This window comes from Camelus ferus, chromosome 6, assembly GCF_009834535.1.
Source record: "Camelus ferus isolate YT-003-E chromosome 6, BCGSAC_Cfer_1.0, whole genome shotgun sequence".
NCBI classification, from domain to species: domain Eukaryota; kingdom Metazoa; phylum Chordata; class Mammalia; order Artiodactyla; family Camelidae; genus Camelus; species Camelus ferus.
Genome location: NC_045701.1, coordinates 38,136,248 through 38,157,997, shown reverse-complemented (window position 1 = coordinate 38,157,997; position 21,750 = coordinate 38,136,248). Strand labels below are relative to the sequence as shown.

General features: G+C 35.4%; 1 non-coding gene across 1 annotated transcript; it reads left to right on the top strand.

Moving 5' to 3' along the window:
• Positions 1 to 6,732: 6,732 nt before the first annotated feature.
• TRNAN-GUU lies at positions 6,733 to 6,804 on the top strand. The gene has a single exon. It is a non-coding gene; the product is annotated as a tRNA-Asn (tRNA).
• Positions 6,805 to 21,750: the final 14,946 nt, after the last annotated feature.

Sequence of the window (21,750 nt, the reverse complement as noted above, 5' to 3'; positions counted from 1 at the left end):
GCTGAGAATATGCCTGCAAATGACTAAAAACCCCCCTCTAGAATGAGACACAATGGGTTTCTAAATGCCAATGTCCAAAGCTGGATAAATCATGGGTGATTTGACATTTGAATTTCTGGTTTATAAGATTGAACTGAATCCTTGGACAAAGGTAAAGGGCTCATATTATAACTGAATATAGTCTCTATTTAATGCTTAAAGCTTCAAAGAAGATCCTATCCTGAAACAGAAGCCACATTATCAGATTTTGAAAAAGTGCTTGTCACCTCAGGCAAATACTTGCTACCCACAAGGGCCTTAGTACTCCCATGCTTTTGCTTTTTGTTTCATTTTCTCCACATACCAAACCTGTATTTTTTTTCAGCCAAATCCTTCCAACACTTAATTTCTATGCTAGAGATGAGAAGACATAAGTTTCTACAAGATTTTGCTAAAACCCTTACTTCATTCTGTATTCAGAAGAGAATTTTCCTGTGCAGTTTAGAGAACATCCCAAGGACAATGACAAAGCAGAGCCCCATCAAGATACCAAACCTACACTTTAGCTAATATGAAGTTCTATTTTCCTCAGGAAAAAGGAGATAATGTAGAATTTTGTCTGTTTTAAGCTGCTACCACAATGTGAGAATATCCTCTATAATCATGTGGCTTACATATCTTAGTCTACTTGGCATTGTGGTAGCAAGCTTGTCAATTCATTTATTAACCTTTCCTACTCAGGATTTATTAACTATACATACTATTAACTATAGATGTTATACATGATATATCATAAATATTGCAGGCACAAAATTTATTCTATCCATGTATATAAGTGAAGAACTCTTCCCAAATCACTATAATCTCTCAAAATACATCTATACTCTAATTTACAACGATACGGCAGAAATACCAATACAAGGGGTTATAATATCAATTTGCTCTAAGATAGACTGGCAAACTTAAACGCATGAAGTTACCTTTGTCTTCAACCTTCCATACAACTCTTAAGCTGCATGAAGTGTTCCAGTCCATAACAACAAAACTCACAGGCAGTATTTGAGTCCATTTTCCATGGCATCCTCTACAGCTTAAAAATAAAAATAGGATTTTCCTGACCATCCATTAGTTCTAATGAATTTATTCTCAATCCTATTAAGGCCATCCACTAACCATAACTCAGCAATCCAAACACTATTGAAGTGATGATTAAATCTCTCCCATTTTAGGCTTTTCCTGTCTTTACTAGTCTTCAAAACAGATTAAAATGTTTTTACACGAAAAATGTTCATCTGGTGCATAACTGTTCTAAATTGTTTAATAGCTGGTGTTTTGACTTGCTAGGAATACAAAGAGCTCTTTTAATTACCTGATGAAGTTTTGTCAATTACCAAAGTCAATAATCTTATTACATTAATGCCAGATTGATTCTCTTTTGTGATTTTCTAATCATGTCCAATAATTACTATTTTATTTAACTCAAGCTATTTTTGTAGGGGAACATTCTGGCATGTGCTGTTGAGAATGCCATTTTAAATAGATACCATTTATCAATACAATAAAATGAACACCATTTGCTGATAAAATGCATATATATGTGGGATTGTAGTTTTCTCTAATATTTTTCTGAAGTGCAGCTCTTTACCACTTTTCCAGGGTCTGATGTAAGCTATCTTATTTCACAGCTGACAGCACTGGAGAAAGAGCAGTAAGAATGTTAGAGAAAATAATGTGCTTAGTAGTTAACATTTGTTTGTTTGTGATACTGTATTTCTAATTGGAAAATTCTATTATACCATTCCCATGGATTCCTTCTGGATTATAAAATTAATTGAATACAGTTTCGTAGTGGGCATCTCTCTTTACAGCTTATCTCACATGTCAAATTAATCAGTTCTTTTCCAACAGACTCTAAGATAGCCCAAAATGATTCTTGTCTCTTGGAATTCGCAGCCTTATATAATCCCCTGCCCTTGAGTGGGAGCAAGACCTGAAACTGTTCTAACCAACAGAATACAACAAAGGTGATAGGATGTCACTTCTGTGAATACATTACATAAGATTGTAACTTCTGTCTTTCTAGGAGACCTCCTGGCTAGATTTGATGAAGCAAGCTGCCATGTTGTGAATTGTCTATGGAGAAGGCCATGTGGCAAGGAATGGCTGACAGCCAGCAAAGAACTGAGGTTCTCAGTCCAACAGCCTGCAAGGAACTGAATTCTGCCAACAACCACATAAGATCCTTCCCAGCTGACCTTTCAAATAAGACTCAAGCCCTGGCTGACCCCTTGATTGCAGCCTTGTGAGAGATCACAAAACAAAGGACTCAGTTACATTGTGCCCAGAATTCTGACCCCACTGAAACCATGAGATAATGTAATAAATGTGTTGTTTTAAGCCACTAAGGTCATGGTAATTGGTTGTGCAGCATAATACTACTCAGTAATCCAGGTTTCAGTAAGAATACAGTCAAGGTATAGTTTCTTATAGGCAATTATTTTTTTTTAATTGAAATATAACTGACATAAAAGGGCAATTCTATTTTGCCATATGAAAACTATGCATATTTTGTTAAGAAATTAAATCCTTTGTATATTTTGAACCTTTGTTGAGAGTTAGATGTTATTATTTAAATACTAATAATTTATTAATTTTTATAATATTAATTATCAAACCCCATAAAATAATATTATAATATTAGATGCTAAAGAATAGGGACATGGAGGCAATGAACTGAAGACTCTGTGCCTGACCAACCAAGTTCTGCTTTTCTTAGTAACAACTGAACTCACTTCTCAGTGAAAGAAAAATTATACAGTGTTACTGTTCTACAATTCTGTTCTCCTCTCAGTGATAGTCTTCCATTATCTGAGAAACTAGAGTTGCAGCACCATTCTGTCTGCATTAGCAGCTCATCATCATTTTTCAGTAATATAATTAATCTGGATACAAGTAGGAAGAAAGCAATTTTTTGCATATAACGTATAAATGAAAAGTAATACAACCGAGAATTTCCCCATGACACTCTAAAATAACAGCTACCTGCATAGATATAAATCAGCCCAGTTGATGAGAGATGATTCAGTACATATGAAACATCCCACTAATCCTACTGCATACATATATAGTTATCTATACCCCAGAAAAAATATAACATGTAGTGCTTATTAGAATCTTCGGAGACAACTCAAATCAATGCTATAGAGAATCCTATAGTATTGATCCCTAAAAATATCTTCATAGAATCTCCATTAGACCATAATCTGTACAATTGTTATTAGTTACTGAATCTTCTATCTGAAAGATTCCAAAGCATTTTCACACACATTATCCTGTTCAAGTTTCACAACTTCCATGAGGTTAACAGTAAAGTTATTATTAATTCCATTTTGAAATGAGGAAATGCAGAGTCAGAGAAGTTAAATTTGTTTTAGGGCAAATCGTTGAAAGCAAAATGGAAATACAGGTCTCTCATTACCTTTAAGGAATACTGTTGAAAAAACAACATTATTTTTGAACCAGGTATCCTTTGAAGAAGCACTTGGGCAAAAGAGCACCACCTCTGCAGGAGGAAATCTGAATTCCTACTTAATTCAGTAGGCATTTTCAACTTGAATCTTCTTATGTAAATTTAGACTTCATTAGCTTTAGTTAAAAGTAATTTATTTCAGAAGCCCATAAACATATTTAATGGCCCTCTCTTGAACTGCATTGAAATTACATTTTAATTTATAATGTACTTAAATTTTCATTAAAATATTGTTTGTATCCCAATTATAATAGTTTATAATCCCATTCACCTTTTGTAATTCCATCAATTCTTGAAATTATGTCTCAAACCCTATTTCGTCCATAAAGCCTTCTCTGATAATTTCATCAAATATCAATCTTCACCTTCTTTAACAGTTGTTAAAATTTTATTTAACAGAGCATGAATTTAAGGTGCAGTTTGATTGTATTCATTTTCTACATTTAACAAAGCTAGCCTGTTTCAGGTCTCTCTTGTACAACCTGCTTTCAATTATAGTTCAATATTGCCATAACATATCCAGGTTTATTCAAAATGAGGTGCAATATTACTCCTATATGTATTCATAGCACTGTATTCTAAATTCTACCTAACTTGGAACATAATTACATATTGCTTTTTACTGTTTTCTAATTGTGTCGTCTCTTACACAGGACTCTATGGTATTTGAGGAGCACAGCTAAATCATAATGATAATTTATATCATCTATACATAGCCCAGTGCTAGGCACACTGTAGGGGCTCAGGAGTTACTCACTGGTTAGCTACTATGACAGCAAGGCATTGTGGAAATATCAGTGGAGTAGAGAGGTTGGAAAGCCTAGAATATTGTCAGGACTCTGCTACTAACTAGCTATGTGATCTTGAACAAATCACTTAACCCTATTTCTTCATTTGCAACATGAAGAAATTAAAGTAAACGATCTGTAGATTTATATTCTAAGCTCATAGTGAATTAAAATAAAAATTGAAGAGAACAAAGTTGTGTAGCTTCACTTTTCCTAAAATAATTTTGAGAAAAGACAAGGCAAAATAGTTTAGAGATGCTGCAGAGCAGAAAAATCACCAGGTTTATTGCTTTCCTTAAATAGGACATTAACCAAAGAATAATACATGGATTTTTCACATTTAGCATCATTAGTTCATCTTGGAAATGGTTTCTATTCCATCATTTGGAACCTAGATTCTTGACTTTTCATGCTCCAAAGAGTCTGCAATTCTAAACTCAGATTCTGCCAAGGAAATTACGGTCCAAAGTCCCTTCTGAGTAAATAATACAAAATGGAAGAAACAGACTATTATAGGTTCTCTTCTGACCTGAGTCATAGAAGACCCTGTTTTCTTTGTTGACAAAGTATTAAAATACATCAACCTATTTAGACACTCATTCCTAAAAATTTCAGATGAAAAATATCAAACATTTCTTTCATCATGTCTACAATCTATAGATTTAACAAAATAACAGTCACAATCCCAACAATTACCAAGCTGACTCTAAAATTTATATAGCAATTCAAAAGAACTAAAATACTCATAACAATCTTGAAAAAGAACAAAATTGGAGGATTTCTGACTTTAACGACTTCCAACAAAACTATAGTAATCAAAACAGTGTAGTAAGGGCATGAAGTTCAATAAATAGATCAATGAAAAAGAATAGAGAGAATAGAAACATATCCACACTTATACAGTTTTTTGTTTTTTGAAAAGGTGTCAAAGCATCCAATCAGTAAAGTCTTTTTAACAATGATACTCAAATAACCCTGATTCCCACCAAACACTATCAAGGTGGATAATAAACCCACACATAAAAATCATGACTTAGGAGTATTCAAAAGTTTCTCAGGTCATAGAACACAATAACCATTAAGGAAAAAGTTGAAAAATTAAGCTTGATCAAAATTTAAAACTTCTGCTCATCAAAAGACATCACTAAGAAAATAAATAGGCTAGCTACAGATTAGGAGAAGATATTCATGAAACACGTATCTGAAAAGGACTGGTATCTAGAACTGCAGTGTCCAGTATGGTAGCCATTAGCCAGTGTAGCTACTTTAATTTAAACTAATTAAAATTAAATACAATTAAAATACTTTCTCATTTGCACTAGCCACATTTCACAATTAATATATTAGACTATACAGAAAATTATGTGGTATAGCACTGATCTAGACTGTAAAAAAAAAAAAACCACTACTCACAATAAAAAGACAATCCAGTTGAAAAATAGACAAAAGGTTTGAAAATATGTTTCATAACAGTAAAGATACATGAACAGCCAATAAGTACATGAAAAAACTATTCAACATTATTAGTCAACAAGGAAACACAAAATTACAATGGTAAATCAGTTACAGCATACCCACTAGAATGGCTAAAATTTAAAAGAATGACAAACCCAAACACTGACAAGGTTTTAATGTGACTGAAACTTTTTTACACTATTGGTGGAAATGTAAAATGATATAACCACTTTGGAAAAGAGTCTGGCGTTTGAAAGCGTAAATATACACCTACACTTTGACCCAGTAATTCCACTCTTAGGCATTTACCTAAGAGAAATAAAAAACATTTTTTCCTTGAAGACTTGAATGCAAGTGTATCTTAACAGCTTTATTCATAATAGATCCAAATTGGAAATAGCTCAGAGGTACATAAATAGAAGAATGGATTTTTACATTGTTGTGTATTTGTAACAGGCAATGATAAGGAACAAACATACAACAACATAGATAAATCTCAAAAAGATTATGCTAGTGAAAGAAACCTTACATGTGAAAGTACATAGTGTATGATTCCATTTACATTAAATTCTAGAACAGGCAAAACTAATCTATGGTAAAGTAAAAATTAGAACAGTGATTCCAGAGGAGGAGGTGAAGGCAGGGATTATTTGGAAAAGGGCATGAGGGAACTTTTCTGGAGTGATGGTAACGTTCCATATTGTCTTCGTGGTTTGGGCTACCCATGCATATAGGTAAAACTCAGTGAACATACACTTAAGATTTGCACATTTCATCACATGTAAATTTCACATTTTAAAAATGGTATTGAACTCTAGTTATTGATACACAGACTGAGTGGAGTATTTGGGGAGAAGTATACTGATACCTGCAATTAACTTTAAAATGCATCAGAAAATTAGATGGGTTAATAGATGGCTAAAGGGATAAACAGATGAATATATGATAGAACAAGAACAGTAAAAAGTTAACAGTAGGGTGAGGGGTATAGCTCAGTGGTAGTGCACATGCTTGTTGTGCATGAGGTCCTGGGTTCAATCCCCAGTGTCTCCATTAAGAAAAATAAAGACTTTTTTAAAAAAGTTAATAGTAAATCTAGGTGGTATGAATAGATTTCACTGTAAAATTCTTCCAACTTCGCTATATGTTTGAATTTTTTATAATAAAATGCTGGTAAGAAAAAAAGATATCCCAGGCCTTTGAAAGACAGAATTCCAGTGTTAAATTTCCAAAATAAAAATTGAGATGAAAATATGACGTCAAAATCATAGTTTCTCTTGCTCTTTTCTAAAGCTTCCTACAGTTCTCCGAGCTGCACTTCTCTATCTCACATGAGATAATTCTATCCCTTCAAGTATTCTGAGTGTTATCAAAAAAGAAACACTTGGCGGTCTTTGCAACTGCAATTTTTACTTAAAGCTCTATTTTTATCTTCTGTGTTTTTATCTTCTGTGCAAGAGTATAGGCAGGTTCTGATTTAGAGCTTCTAGATCTTGGTAATCCCACCCAAGTCTAAATGGGAATGAGCACTGACTAGTAATAGGATTTCCAAAAATAAAGTTAAAACAAGGAGTCAGGAGAAAACAAAAATGATTCAAAAGAATGTAAGTAATGTCATTCTCCAATAAAAGAGTACAGTATGAAAAGGGTAGAGGGAAAGAAACTTCAGTAGAGAAGAGACAAACACTACTTCAGCCACATGCTCAAGGTCAGCACCAACAGTGAGGCCATGCTGACAGTAGGCACCTGTTATTTAATAAAGAACTTAACTGGACTTTATCCCTGGTTCCTGGGAGCAAGACTAAATCCTTGGAATTTCCTATGTGGTAGGAGTGTCTTTGTCATTCATGAGTCCCTTGGACCTTACCTGAGTTTATGCTAATAAGAGAATTTAGGATGGAAGCTGGCCCTGCCAGAGAGAGCAACCATGTGATTAGAGGGTTGGGGCTTTGAGCCCGCCGGACCCCGTCCATGGAGGGGAGGTATACTAGAAATTGAGTTCAATCACATGGTCAGTGATTCAATCATGTCCCAATATAAAAGCTCAGAGGAGCTTCCTGGTTGGTGAGCACATGATGTACCAGGAGGGTGATGCACCCTAATTCCATGGGGAGAGAACAGGGAAGCTCCGTGTCTTTTCCCCCTATGTGCCTTTTCACTTGGCCAGTCCTGAATTATATCCTTTATAATAAAGCTGTAATGATAAGTACAATTCTTGCCTGAGGTGTGTGAGTTCTTGTAGTAAACTTACAAACCTGAGGGGCTTGTGGGAATCCACGAGTTTGTAGCCATTTGGTCAGAAGTGTAGGTGGCCAGGGTAACCCCAAACTTGCAACTGGCATCTGAAGCATGGGCAGTCTTGTTGGGGACTGTGCCCTTAATCTGGAGTCTGTGCTAACTCCAGGTGGTTAGATTCAGAATGACATTGCAATATTACAGGACCCTTGATATGATGCAATGAAAATGGCACTTTACCTCTGTGATCTTCCTTCCCAAAAGCCATAACCCTAGTCCTAGTCATGAGCAAAACATCAGAAATCCCAGCTGAGGGACATTCTATAAAATACCCAATCAGTACTCCTCAAAATCGTCAAGGTCATCAAAAGCAAGGAAGGTGTGAGAAACTATCACACCCAAGAAAACTCTAATGACACATGTTGATTAAATGTAATGTGGTATCCTAATTAGGATCCTGGAACAGGGAAAGGACAGTAGGTTAAAAAAAACTTGAGACCTGAATATAGTATGAACTTTAACTAATAATAATGTGTCAATACTGGTTCATTAACTGTGACAAATGTTAACACATTAAGGTAAGATATTTATAGTAAGGAAAAGTGAATGTGGGGTATATGAAAACCTTCTGTACAATCTTAACAACTTTTCTGTAATCTAAAATTATTCTAAAAGTTTATTTTTAAAAAGCATGTAGAGGAAAAATCAAAATAGATATCTAAGAACCTAAAACACAATACTACACTGATTTACAAATAAATCAGTAGTTAGTGATAAGTTCTGCTAATTGACAGAGTTTGGTTGCTACTACAAGCATCCAGGAATCTTAAGTCAACTCCACAATTTTTAAATGCAATACTTATTTAGCTACATCTCCAGTTAAACAAATCTAGCTGAACACACTTATTTATCTGCTCTCACTAAAATGGGAAAAGAAAATATAAAAGTTATAAACCCACAAGGAAAAAGAAAATGGGAGAGAAGAGAATAACCAACAAATGCTGTCAATATCATAGAAGATAGGAAGCAGATGGAACAGCAGCAATGGGCCCAGGAGGACAGAGGACTGCTCTTAAATACCTGCAGAGAAGCTCATTGTACCGGGAGAGCCAAAGAGAGCTTAAGACTTTGTGGCATCAGGTACCATGGAAGGCGACAGTTAGGTGTGGAGCTAAAAATACAGAGATTTGTTGAAAGCCTGTATAACAAGCTGAAAATCCCTAGGTTTACTCACTCACAATCCATGCAATTAGACCAACTCTCTTTATCCTCACCGCCCCCTTGCAGAATTCCAGTACTATTTTGTCAGAAGAAAATCAAGAATAGAGACTCCAGAGTCAGAAAGAGCAGATACAATGAAGGGCGATGGGCTAGGAATGGAAACAGCAGCGATGCTCCAGAGTTAGCATGTACCAGCTCATGAGAACTGTTAAATTTTCAGGAGTTTTTAAGCCAGTTATTAAAATAGCTATTTTAAAAAAGTTAAATTCTATAAGTTTACAACTAAATAAATTGTATCAAAAGTAGACATAATATATTCTCAAAGGCCATAACTTCCTAATTATTTTTACTGCATTTTACTATTTATGCTCTTGAGATTATTTATATCTATTGTACCTACATGGTAGAAATACTGTATAATGATGAGCTAATGCGCCTGTCTTCCCAACTATGCATGTTACATCATGTTAGTAGCCTGAAATTGGACATGGTGGGCCCACTTACACCACACATAATGGGTTGCTACAAATCAGGCCTTTTTTTTTTTTTCTTTCAGAGAGTTAGTTGCTAATATTTACCAGCACATCACTGAAAAGGATTAAGCAAAAGCCTAGAAGTGAATTGTGGGACCCATAATCTCTTTTGCCACTCCTACCCCTGCTCCTAGAAATGCTTGCAGGCATCTATGTACTCCTTTGAGGGTTCTTCTTTGGAGAAATTAAAATCCTAAAAGGAAATATCTACAGATACTGCTCTTTTGGAGTCTTTAAAAAAAAAACCAAAACACCCCACAAGGAAGCCCACTCACATACATAAAGTTTCCAATCCACTTTCCAGGAACTTTTGCAAATATAAAAAGACAACCTTATACCACCCAATAATTGAAGAAAGCCCCCAACCTGAAAAACAACAAACAGAAAACAGTTACTCAGAAGAAACAGAGACAATGCAGGTAGCAGAAAAAAACTTTTCAAAACAATAATTAACAGTTTCAGAGTTAAAAGAGAGTATTATGTCCATGAAAACAGGACAAGATGTATTTCTTAAGAACTGTCAAAGAAGAGGTCTTGGAAATTAAAAATCAGATAGCTGAAATAAACAATTCAGTAGAATGTTGAAAACTAAACGGTTGAAAGCTTAAAAAGCTCCAACTAATAGAATTTCCAAAAAGAGAACATAGAAAATGAAGAGGAAAAATGTATCAATGAACTATGCTTCAGTTAGAAATCATTTGGCTGCAGTTGACAAAATACCTAAGCAAAAATGGCAAAAGTAACAAAAGTGCTTAATTATCTCATATGATATAAGGTCTGGAGGTGGACTGTTCCAAATTTGGGGCCTTGACATTATCAACTCTGCCATTTCTCAGTATTTTGTCCTTAGGTTTGTCCCCTCTACAAGATGGCTATCACAATTTTAAAGTGACACTATGTCCTTTCACAGTCACATCCAAAGCAGGGAAAAAGAGACAGCACAATGAGCTCTTCCCATGCATCTGACACATGTCAGAAAATAAGACCATCCCCTGAAACTACCCTTCCCTCCAGCAGACTTCTTTTATTTCATTAACCAGAAAATCATTACATGGTCACCATTAGTTACAAAGTTAAACTGGAAAAACAAGTATCTGGCAAATGGGATTGGAATTACCATGATTGGCTTTAATATTCATTATGCATCTGTGCTCTGGGACTGGGAACATTGCTGTCCGAATAAAATCAGATTTCTGTTAGCAAGGAATATGGGGAGAATGTCTATTGACCAGACAGCTAAGAGTGTCCTCCATTTTAACACAAAGAAATTTTCAAGAACTGAAGGACACAGATTTCCAGACTGAAAGGATATATCAGAGGCCATCACAGAGAAAACATCAGAAGACCAACACAAAGACATATCTTGTAAACACTTCTTGAAGTTACTTTCAAAAGTTAGGAAATTAGAACTACACTACATTTCTCAACAGAAATAAAATAAATTAGAAAAAAATGAAGCAATGCCTTCAAAATTCTGAGATGAAACCCATTTTCAAGCTAGTGTTCAGTACCCAACTAAATAATCAAAGATTTTTTTAGATATTCAAGGCCTCAAAAAATTTACTTCCCATGTATCATTTTTTAGGAAGCTACTAGAGTATGTGTTTCAGCAAAGAAAAGAAATAAGTCAAGACAGAAAGTCATAGGATTCCAGAGATAATTGATAGCAGGCCCAGACAATTCCCAAACATGACTAAATGGAAAGAGGGTAGGGACCAAGAAGGAGGTTTCCAGGAAAAAACAGAATCTGTAGAGTGTTTGATGTGTTCAACTGCCTTCCTGGGAAAAATCAGCAAAAATTATAGAAAAAAACTAAAAAATGAGAAAATGAAATAATAACCAATTTGTGGAAAAATAAAGAGGTATGCCAGGAAAAATTATACATAGAAAACACTATATTTGTAATATATTATTGTAAATGATAAATTTTGAATTAACCAAAAATTTTAATGTTACTAAACTGGAAGGATAAAAGGAGTGTATATCTGTCAGTTAGATCCCAACAGGAGCAGAGGGTACACTCAAATTAGGATAAACCAGAAGGGTATGTTTACAAAGAAAGCGATTATTTACAAAGATGTGAGCGGTATGTAAGCGATCAGAGGATTGGACCCCTAGACCCAAAGGAGGAAGACCCAAAAGAAGACAGTTGTATTCAATAGCTTGTAATAACCTACAGTGAAAAAGAATGTATATATATAACTGAATTACTTTGCTGTACACCACAACATTGTAAATCAACTTCAGTTAAAAAAAGAAGACAATTGTGAGTCCACTTTGAAAGGAACAATGACCTTTGTTTAAGGGACACTGAAAGGGAGTTGGGGTAAAAAATACCATAGCCTCTCTCACTTCCCTGCCTTAGACCTCCCATCTGCTCCTCACTGACCAAACCCTACAAGAAGCCAGAGAATATAAGAGGCTTAGATGTGATCCCTAAAGGCGAGATTCCTGGGACAGAGAGCCAATCGATGGTGGAACTGAAGGGACAAACAGGTGAGATCTGGCACAGAAGTGACATGTGACAGTGAGAAAGAGCTAAATCCTCATTTACCAAAAAAGTCAGTTTTTAAAACTGATGAATCAAAAGATCATAATATTTGGATATTATTTCACTGCACAAAAGCAAATATCACAAGAAACAGTTGGTAATGAACGTTGCTGAAGAAGGTACTATATAAGGAAAAGTACAGAAGTAAGAAAGCTCAAGGAGTATTCAAAGAACAAGTATCCCATAAGGAATCTGTAAAGGAAGAGTGGGAGGTAGAATTGAAGTGACAGATTGGGGTCATACTGTGGCAGTTCCAAATGCCAGGCTAAGGATTCTGTATTTAAACAATACTGAGCCATAGGTAAGGGAGTGACATAATGAGAGCTGAGCTCCAAGTAAGATTGGTCTGGCAGTGATATGCAGGATTAATTAAAGTAACAAAACCTAGAGAACATGATATTTAGTAGATTCTACCTCATAGACCCAGTTAGAGTTTTCAAGTGTCTAACTTATAATGGTGGTAATGAGAATGGACAGGATGACATGACCCTGAAAGATATTTGGGAAAAACATTGTAAAGAATTGTTTACTAAAGGGATATATAGGAGGAAGATAGGGAAGAGTCAAAAATGACCACAAGGATTTGAGCCTGGAAAAACTAGAAAATCATAGGGCTACAAAAATCGATAATGACATTAGTCCAGGACAGGAACAAGTTTGGGGTAAAGACTGATTCAACAAGTACCCACTGAATACTCACCACATGCCAAGCACCACTGTAGGCAATGGGGAAACAGCACTGAGCAAAATACAAAGAAGTTCCTACCCTCAAGGAGCTTACCTTCTGCTGGAGGAAGAGAGTGGATTAGGCAAGTAAGTGCTGTGAAGGCTAGAGGGCCTGTGAAGAAATCCAAGACAGAGGGAGAAGCATGGTATCAAGCTCTTCCTCTTTGACTCCTTTTCTCCTAGGTGCCTTACAGATGCTTCCCTGCATTCCTTTTTATTTAGAATAACAGACAGGTCTTTTGGAGCTGGGATACGGTTAGACAGTATTACAATGACTTATGGAATCTTGAGGTTTGATGGGAATTAGAATGGCAATATCTTCATCTCTAAAGTATTTAGAACCATCCAGGAACTATTCCAGGGCTCACGGGTGGATGCTGTATGCCATAATATCTTGAGAGAACCCAAGAAAACACTCAGGACAAACATCTTAATCTATAGCCATGTTCTTCCCACCCTCTTCTACTCATTTTGGCACATGACTTAGTATGGTGTGAGAGACTGAACTGAGAAGAAACTGAAATGTGTTGATGTTGAAGGTGTGTTACTCTCTATTTTTTTAGCACCTACTATGTGCTGGGCACTTTGCTAACTACTAGGGATACAATAGAGAATTCCTCATGGCATTTGCAGTTTATTGCGGCAGGAAATACAAACTTTTGTCAAAGTTAATTCCTGTGAATCTGTCTTAGATGTCACATCACACCCGGGCCCCTATAATTCCAGGACACATTGTGAAAACAATCAAGTTTTCTGAGATTCTGCAAATCAGATCTACCTCTACTGTTACCCTCAATGAAGCCACAGATACTGAGGGGGAAATTGGTGTCCTGGTCACAATAACAGCTACTGACAACAGAGAATATATGCAGAAAGGAACAGCTGAAATCATGAGCTTGCATCAGCAAGAAAAGGGAGCCTAGAAAAAAAGCCATGAAAAATGTTTACACCTAGGAGACAAACAAGAAGAAATGAAGCCAGTGAAGGAAATGGGAATAGTCTGAGGAGAAATAGGAAAAGCAGTCTGACAATATGCCACAGAAAGCAAGGAAGTATTGGAGCAGAGGATCGGCAGTAGACACTGGTGAGCCATTGGATTTGGAGACAAAGAAGCCATTGGTCATCTCCTGGAGTGTAATTTCAATGAGATGTTGGCATTTGAAGCCAGAAAACAAGATGATAATGAGTGTGTGTGTCATAGAGAAGTAGCAACAATGAGTGGCTCCTAGAAGGGCAAGAAACTAGCACCATCTCTCTCCTCAAATAACCTTGATTAAGGAGGAGAAAAGGCCCTCCTCCAACCAGAGAAGGCATCTCTTCCATATTATAGGGCATCAACTCTTTCAGCGTGCTCAGGATTTTCCCACATGTAGCACCAAAAGTCCCACGTGTGGGGAAGCCTCTCAGTCCGATATCACTGTTGGCACCTGATATTCATACAGGTGTGACACTTTATTTTGGTGAAGTTTCAGATACCTGCTGGTGATGACTGTTTTAAACAATTTTATTGTAGTGTTATTTACATACCATAAATTTACCAGTTCTGGTGATCACTTAAAGCAAGTCTCAACCCAGGCTGTACATTAAAATCACTGGGGAGCTTTTAATGAATATCAATGACAAACCCCGACTCCCAGGGTTGCCTGGGGCCCATGTGTGGTTATTTTTTAACAGGAAACCCAGTTGATTCTAATGTGCAACCAGGAATAAGATCCACTGGTTTCAAGTAAAGAACAACCCACAATATCCATGCTTTTCTAAGTTTTTAAGAAGGAGAAATGAATAAGCACTCAAACGGCTATGATAATGTAGGCTTCATAAAACAGTAAATATTTGAAAAAGTGGGGAAAAAAGAATATTTCAGGTATTTTTTTGCTTTGAATTCTAGTGCCAAATTCCAGAACTTAGATGGAGTTTGCCTTTCATTAAAATGTGGTAGAGTAATTATCTTGCTAGGAAAATGATAATGTATGTTCACGTTTTGCACAAAATCCTGCTTCTGATTACACAACACCCTTACAAATAAGAAAGTAAAATTTTAAATTTTATATAGATGAAAACGTCTCCTTTGAATGTGTGAGAGGGGATGTTTCAAAATTCAAACCTTCAGTCAGCAATCCAACAGATTTACATGCTAAAATGTCATTGATTTCTGCGTAAGATGAGATTGTCTTTTCTATTACAGTATTATTCTCTGACTCCAAATCATTGCTATAACCACAAAAAATTCTCTACTAAATCAATGCTAATTCCAAAAATGTTCTAGCATTTTAAAATTTTATTCACTAAGACACTGGATTAATTCATATTGAACAGGATTGGCATCCAAAAAGAGTATTTACTTGAAAGTATTACTATTATTGCCCATTACTAGCTATGAGTGAAAAAAGATCCTAAATAAAGCTATTTTCTGATTAGTAACAATACAGTGACTATGAGTCAGTTCACAATTTCAGTGCAAGAAATATAACTTTATTTTCTTACATCTTAACTAAGTTTCTATCTCGAACCCTAATTCTGCCTGTATGGAGCATGGTATAGTTAGGCTCTATTCTTGCATGCCTCATACAGTCATGGATTATACCCTCTCCTTGGGCTCTGCCCAAAAGACAAGGCCCATGAGCTTCAATGTGAGACCCAGAGACATCTATTTTCCCATTGCTTCCTTTCTGTCTCTACTTTTCCAAAGCATCCCTGATAAAGGGCATCTAAGGAAAACCTACAGCTAACATCTTACTTAATAGTGAAAAACAGAATGCTTTTTCCCTAAGATCAGGAGCAAGGCAAAGACATCTGCTCCACCACTTCTATTCAACACTGTCCTGGAGATTCTAGCCAGGGCAAGTGGCCAAGTAAATGAAATAAAAAATCATCCATATTGGAAAGGAAAAAGCAAAACTATCTCTATTTGCAGATGCTATGATCTCATACATAGGAAATCCTAAAGAATCTACTGAGAACTACTAGAGCTGATAAAACAATTCACAAGATTGCAGGATACAAAAATCAATGGTATTTCTGAACACTAGCAACAAACAACCCAAAAATGATAATCATCAGACAAATGCAAATCAAAAACACAATGAGATATCACCTCACACCTGTCAGAATTGTTATCATCAAAAAGACCACAAAAAACAAAAGTTGGCAAGGATGTGGAGAAAAGGAAACCCTTCTACACTGTTGGCAGGAATGTAAATTGGTGCAGCCACTGTGGAAAACATTATGGAGGTTCTTCAAAAAATTAAAAATAGAATTACAATATGATTTGGATACACCACTCCTGAGTATATAACCAAATAAAACAAAAACACTAATTCAAGAAGATACATGCACCCCACTGTTCATAGCAGCATTATTTACAATAGCCAAGACACAGAAGCAACTTAAATGTCCATCAACAGATGAATGGATAAAGAAGATGTGGTACACACACACAAAATAGAATACTACTCAGCCAGAAAAAAGCAATGAAATTTTGCCATTTTCAACAACATGGATAGACCTGGAGAGTATTACACTTAGTGAAATAAGTTATACAGAGAAAGACAAATACTATATGCTATCACTTATGTGCGGAACCTAAAAGAATAAAAACAAATGAATGAATATAATAAAACAGAAACAAAGATATGCAGAGAACAAACTAGTGGTTTCCAGTGGCGAGAGGGAAGAAAGGAGGGGCAAGATATGGGTAGAGGATTAAGAGATACAACCTACTATGTATAAAATAGATAAGCTACAAGGATATATTATGCAGCATAGGGAATATAGCCAATATTTTATAATAACTTCAAATGGAGGATAATCTATAAAAATTCTGAATCACTATGTTGTATAGCTGCAACTAATATAATATTGTAAATCAACTAAATTTCAATTTTTTAAAAGCTGAACACAAATTAATTTAACTTAATTTTTTTAATTTTTAAAAAGCAATCCAAAAATGAAATCAAGAAAATAATTCCATTTTAAATAGCATCAAAAAAATGTTAAGGAATAAATGTAATTAAAGAAGTTTAAGATTATACAGTTATACTCTGAAAGCTACAAAACATTGTTGAAAGAAATTAAAGATCTAAATAAATGGAAAGACAGCCCATGTTCATACATCAGAAGACTTATTATGAAGATAACAATACACCTAAACTGAACTACAGATTCAACACAATTCCTGCCAAAATCCTAGCTGGTTCTTTGCAGAAATTGACAAACAGGTCCTAAAATTCATATAGAAATACAAGGGGCCCAGAACAGCCAAAACAATCTTGAAAAAGAACAAAGTTGGAGGACTCACATTTCTCAATTTCAAAATTTCCTACATAGCTATAGTAATCAAGACAGTGTAATACTGGCATGAGGATACAAGTGCAGATCAACGAAACAGAGTTGAGTCCAAAAATAAGACTTTACATTTATAGACAATTGATTTCAACAAGTGCCAAGGCAATTCAATGGGGGAAAGAAAAACCTTTCTAACAAATGATGCTGGGACAACATGGTATTCCCATGCAAAAGAATGAAGTTGGACCCCTAACTCACACCATATATAAAAATTAATTTTAAATTTGGATCTAAGACCCAAATGTAAAATCTAAAACTATAAAACTCTTAAAAGAAAATATAAGATTAATCATGACCCTGGATTAGGCAAAGGCTTTTTAGTCATGACACTAAAAGAACAAGTAACATCAACAAAGAGATAAATTGGATTTCACCAAAATCACAAACTTTTATGCTTCAAAGGACATCAGTAAGAAAATAAAAAGACAAATGACAAAGTGGGAAGAAATTTTGCAAATTATATACCTGATGAGGGGCTGTATCTAGAATATATAAAGAACTCATGACTACATAGTAAAAAGACAAGTAACCCAATATAAAAATGGGCTAAGAAAGAAACAGGAACTCTCATTCATTGTTGGTGGGAATGCAAAATGGTACAGCCACTTTAAAAGACAGCTTGGCAGTTTCTTACAAATTCTCTTACCATGATCCATCAATTGTACTCCTTGGCATACTTAACCAAATGATTTGAAATATATGTTCACACAAAAACTTATAGATGAATGTTTTTAGCCACTTTATTCATAATTGCCAAAACTTGGAAGAACCAAGATATTCTTCAATAGGTAAGTTGATAAACTATGGTACATCCATACAATCAAATAATATCCAGCAATAAAAAAGAAATGAGCTATTAAGCCATGAAAAGATATTGGGGGACATTGCTAAATGAAAGAAGCCTATTTGTAAAGTCTACATATGGGATGATTCCAACTATATGAAATTTTGGAAAAGGCAAAACTATGGAGACAGGAAAAAAAGTCATTGGTTGCCTTGGGTTTGGGGGGAGGGGAGACAGGAAGGATGAACAGAGGAGCACAGGGGGTTTCTAGGGCAAACTATTCGGTATGACATTGTAATGGTGAATACATGTCATTATAAATTTATCAAAATCCATAGAATGTATAACACAAAGAGTGAAACCTAATATAAACTATGGTATTCAGTTAATAATAAGTATCAACATTGGCTCATCAATTATAACAAATGTACCACACTAATGCAGGATGTTAATAACAGAGGGAAACTGTGGGGTAGGGGGGAACACTGGTGAGGGAGTATATGGGAACTCTGTACTTTATGGTCATTTTTTTCTAAAAAGCTAAATAAACTGTGCTAAAAGTTTTTTACTTAAAAAAAAATGGGCAAAGGATCTGAATGGACAGTTCTTCTCTGAAGACATATAAATGGCCAACAGGCTCATGAAAGGTGTTCAATATCGTTAGCCATCAGGAAAATGCAAATTAAAACCTCTTTGAGATACCACTTCATACCCACTAGGACACTAATTGAAAAGATAGATAATAACAAGTCTTGGTGAGAATATGGAAAAATGGGTATCCTCATATGGGGATGTAAGATGGTGAAGTCACTTTGGATGAGTTTGGCAGTTACTCAAAAGGTTAAACAGAGCTACCATATGACCAGCAATTCCACTCCTAGGTATACCCAAGAGAACTGAAAACATACGTCCACGTAAAAATTTGTTCACAAATGTTCATAGCAGCATTGTTCATAATAGCCAAAAAGCAGAGACAACACAAATGTCCATCAACAGGGGAAACAGATAAATAAAATGTGGTCTATCCATACAATGTAATATTACTCAGCAATAGAAAGAAATGATGTACTGAAACATGCTGCAACATGGATGAACCTTGAAAATATCATGCCAAGTGAAAGAAGCCAGTCATGAAAGACACATATCATTTCATTTATGTAAAATATCTGGAATACATAAACCCTTAGAGACAGGAAGTAAATTAGTGGTTGCCTAAATTTGGGGGGGTTGGGTAGAAATTGGGAATGATCACTAATGGTCATGAGGTTTCTTTTGGTGTGATGAAAATGTTCTAAAATTGATTGTGGTGATGGACACATTACACTGTTTATATACTGAAAACCACTGATTCTACCATTTAAATTGGTAAATAATAGTATAAGAATTATGTCTCAATAAAGCTATTATTTAAAAAGTAAGTGATTGAGGATATTTCTGGAAATAAGAATAAAAAGTGATAGATTTAAAGTAAGCAACACTATACATTTTTTATCTCTAAAGTTGTTCAACATATTTGAATAGACTGTCCCAAAAATCTCAAAATCATCAGATATCGACAAACTTCACATGAGACATAAAGGAAGTCATTTCATACCGATGCTTAAGTTTCTGACATAGTTTGAATGTCATTGATTTGATTGTTTTTACATTTTGATAGCTAGCTTATGGCTGCCACAATTTCAAACATTCCATCCTGATGTAGCAATATGCAACAGAAAAATGTGCTTCATTTTTCAGAGAGTGCCTCTTTTTAAGAGTAAGGAATTCTTTACTGAAAGTGCCCATTGCAGATTTTCCCTTATTCCTCATTTACTAAAGTTATGTCTCATGCTCCTTCCTAAATCGGACTTTGTGTAGGTGGGGGTTCTACTGTAATTGACTTAGACTGATCAGGATTTATCTGCATCAACAGGGTGTGGAATAAATACCAAAACAAAATCAGGACTCTGCTGGCAAGGAAGAAGGGGGAAGAGATATTGGGTGGGCACAAGTAGACCCTCCTATATACCAAAGACAAAAGAAAAATTTGAAATAAAAGCTTCACTGCACTTCCTTCAGCTCAGAACAACGTTATGTGCCCTTCACTCTGTACCAAGCCAAAATAAAGCAAGAGTTTTATGGCCTCCTGGAGCTATTTGATTTCTCCAGGTTTCTCCTTAAAAAGCAACCATTACTTACTGGAAAAGGGAATCCACAGCACACATTTTAGGGAGTCACTGGAAACTTATTTCCAGGCCTTTGTTAGTGCATTATTAGTAAAAGTCACTATTCCCTACCTGTGGTCCTTCACCATACAATTTTGGATGTATGTTTAGTTGTAGAATATCACCAATTTCTTACTACTTGGGATCAGTGTCATTTAGTCATTTAACAAATGTTTATTAAGCACAGTTAACTCCGTGCCATACTAATGATGATTAACATCTACTGAATGCCTGCTATGTGCCAGGTACTATTTAGGTGCTTTACATATACTCCCTCATTTAATTCTTTTTTTTTAAATTTTTATAATCCTATGTTTATTTATAACATATGAACTGTTACAAAATAGATATTAGTACAATTTCTAGTCTGCAGATGAGTGAGTTATCAAATGATTAAGGATCTTGCCAGAGAACACAAATATATGCAAGGCATGAATCACTACTTCACAGACAACAAAGAAAACTGAGACTTACAATGAGCCATTTGCCTGAGGATAAGCAACAGAGGAGAGGAGCTGGCATAACCAGGACTCCAATCAGGCCAGTCTAATTCCAAAACTAGTGCTAATAAATGACTGCACTGTATATTCAGGGAGGATAGTCTGTCTTGAAAGATGTAAGTAAGTGTAGTTCATGCAAGGCCATCTCACCCAGTTAGACAATGGCTTTTCAAATAAGATATTTAAAAATTCATATTGTTTTTTGTAAAATAACTTCAAGATAATGTCTTGATTATTCCAGACTCCACCCAAGTCTCGAACTTCCATCTCAGATTTCTACTGCAAAGGTTGCTGTTCGGAGCCATTTATTTGTAGCACACAGTTTACCAGATTTGTTTCTAACCATGGGTACACATCTGTGCACCAGTTTATTGGATTTAAATATAAAAACTCTGCCTGATCTATCACCATTGTAGTTCAACTCTGTCAAGCAGGTGGTCAACTTAAAAAGGTGATGGAATTTATTAAGGAGATTCAGGATCAGAATGCTAGAACATCAACTGTGTGTCAGAGAAGATTGACTCATTTAACTAACCAGATTTATCAGCCTTCACCAGGTCTCTCCCTACTCAGTAATAGGAGGTTGTCCCGTCTAACTGTCAATGGTATCCTGACTTCCATTCCACTTGCTGACATCTTGTCAGAGCCTTCTTCCTTCAGGCTGCCTTTTCAGATCCCTCTCATCAGTTGATTGGTATGGAAGGTATTTGTTATCTTTTTCTTCCTATTGTGAGCTAAATTGTATCTCCCCAGAATTTATATGTTGAAGCCTTAACACTCTGTACCTCAGAATGTGATTATATTTGGAGATAGGGCCATTAAAGGGGTGATTAAGTTAAAATGAGGCCATAAGGGTGGGTCCTAATGCAGCCTGACTGGTGTCCTTGTAAGAGATTAGGAC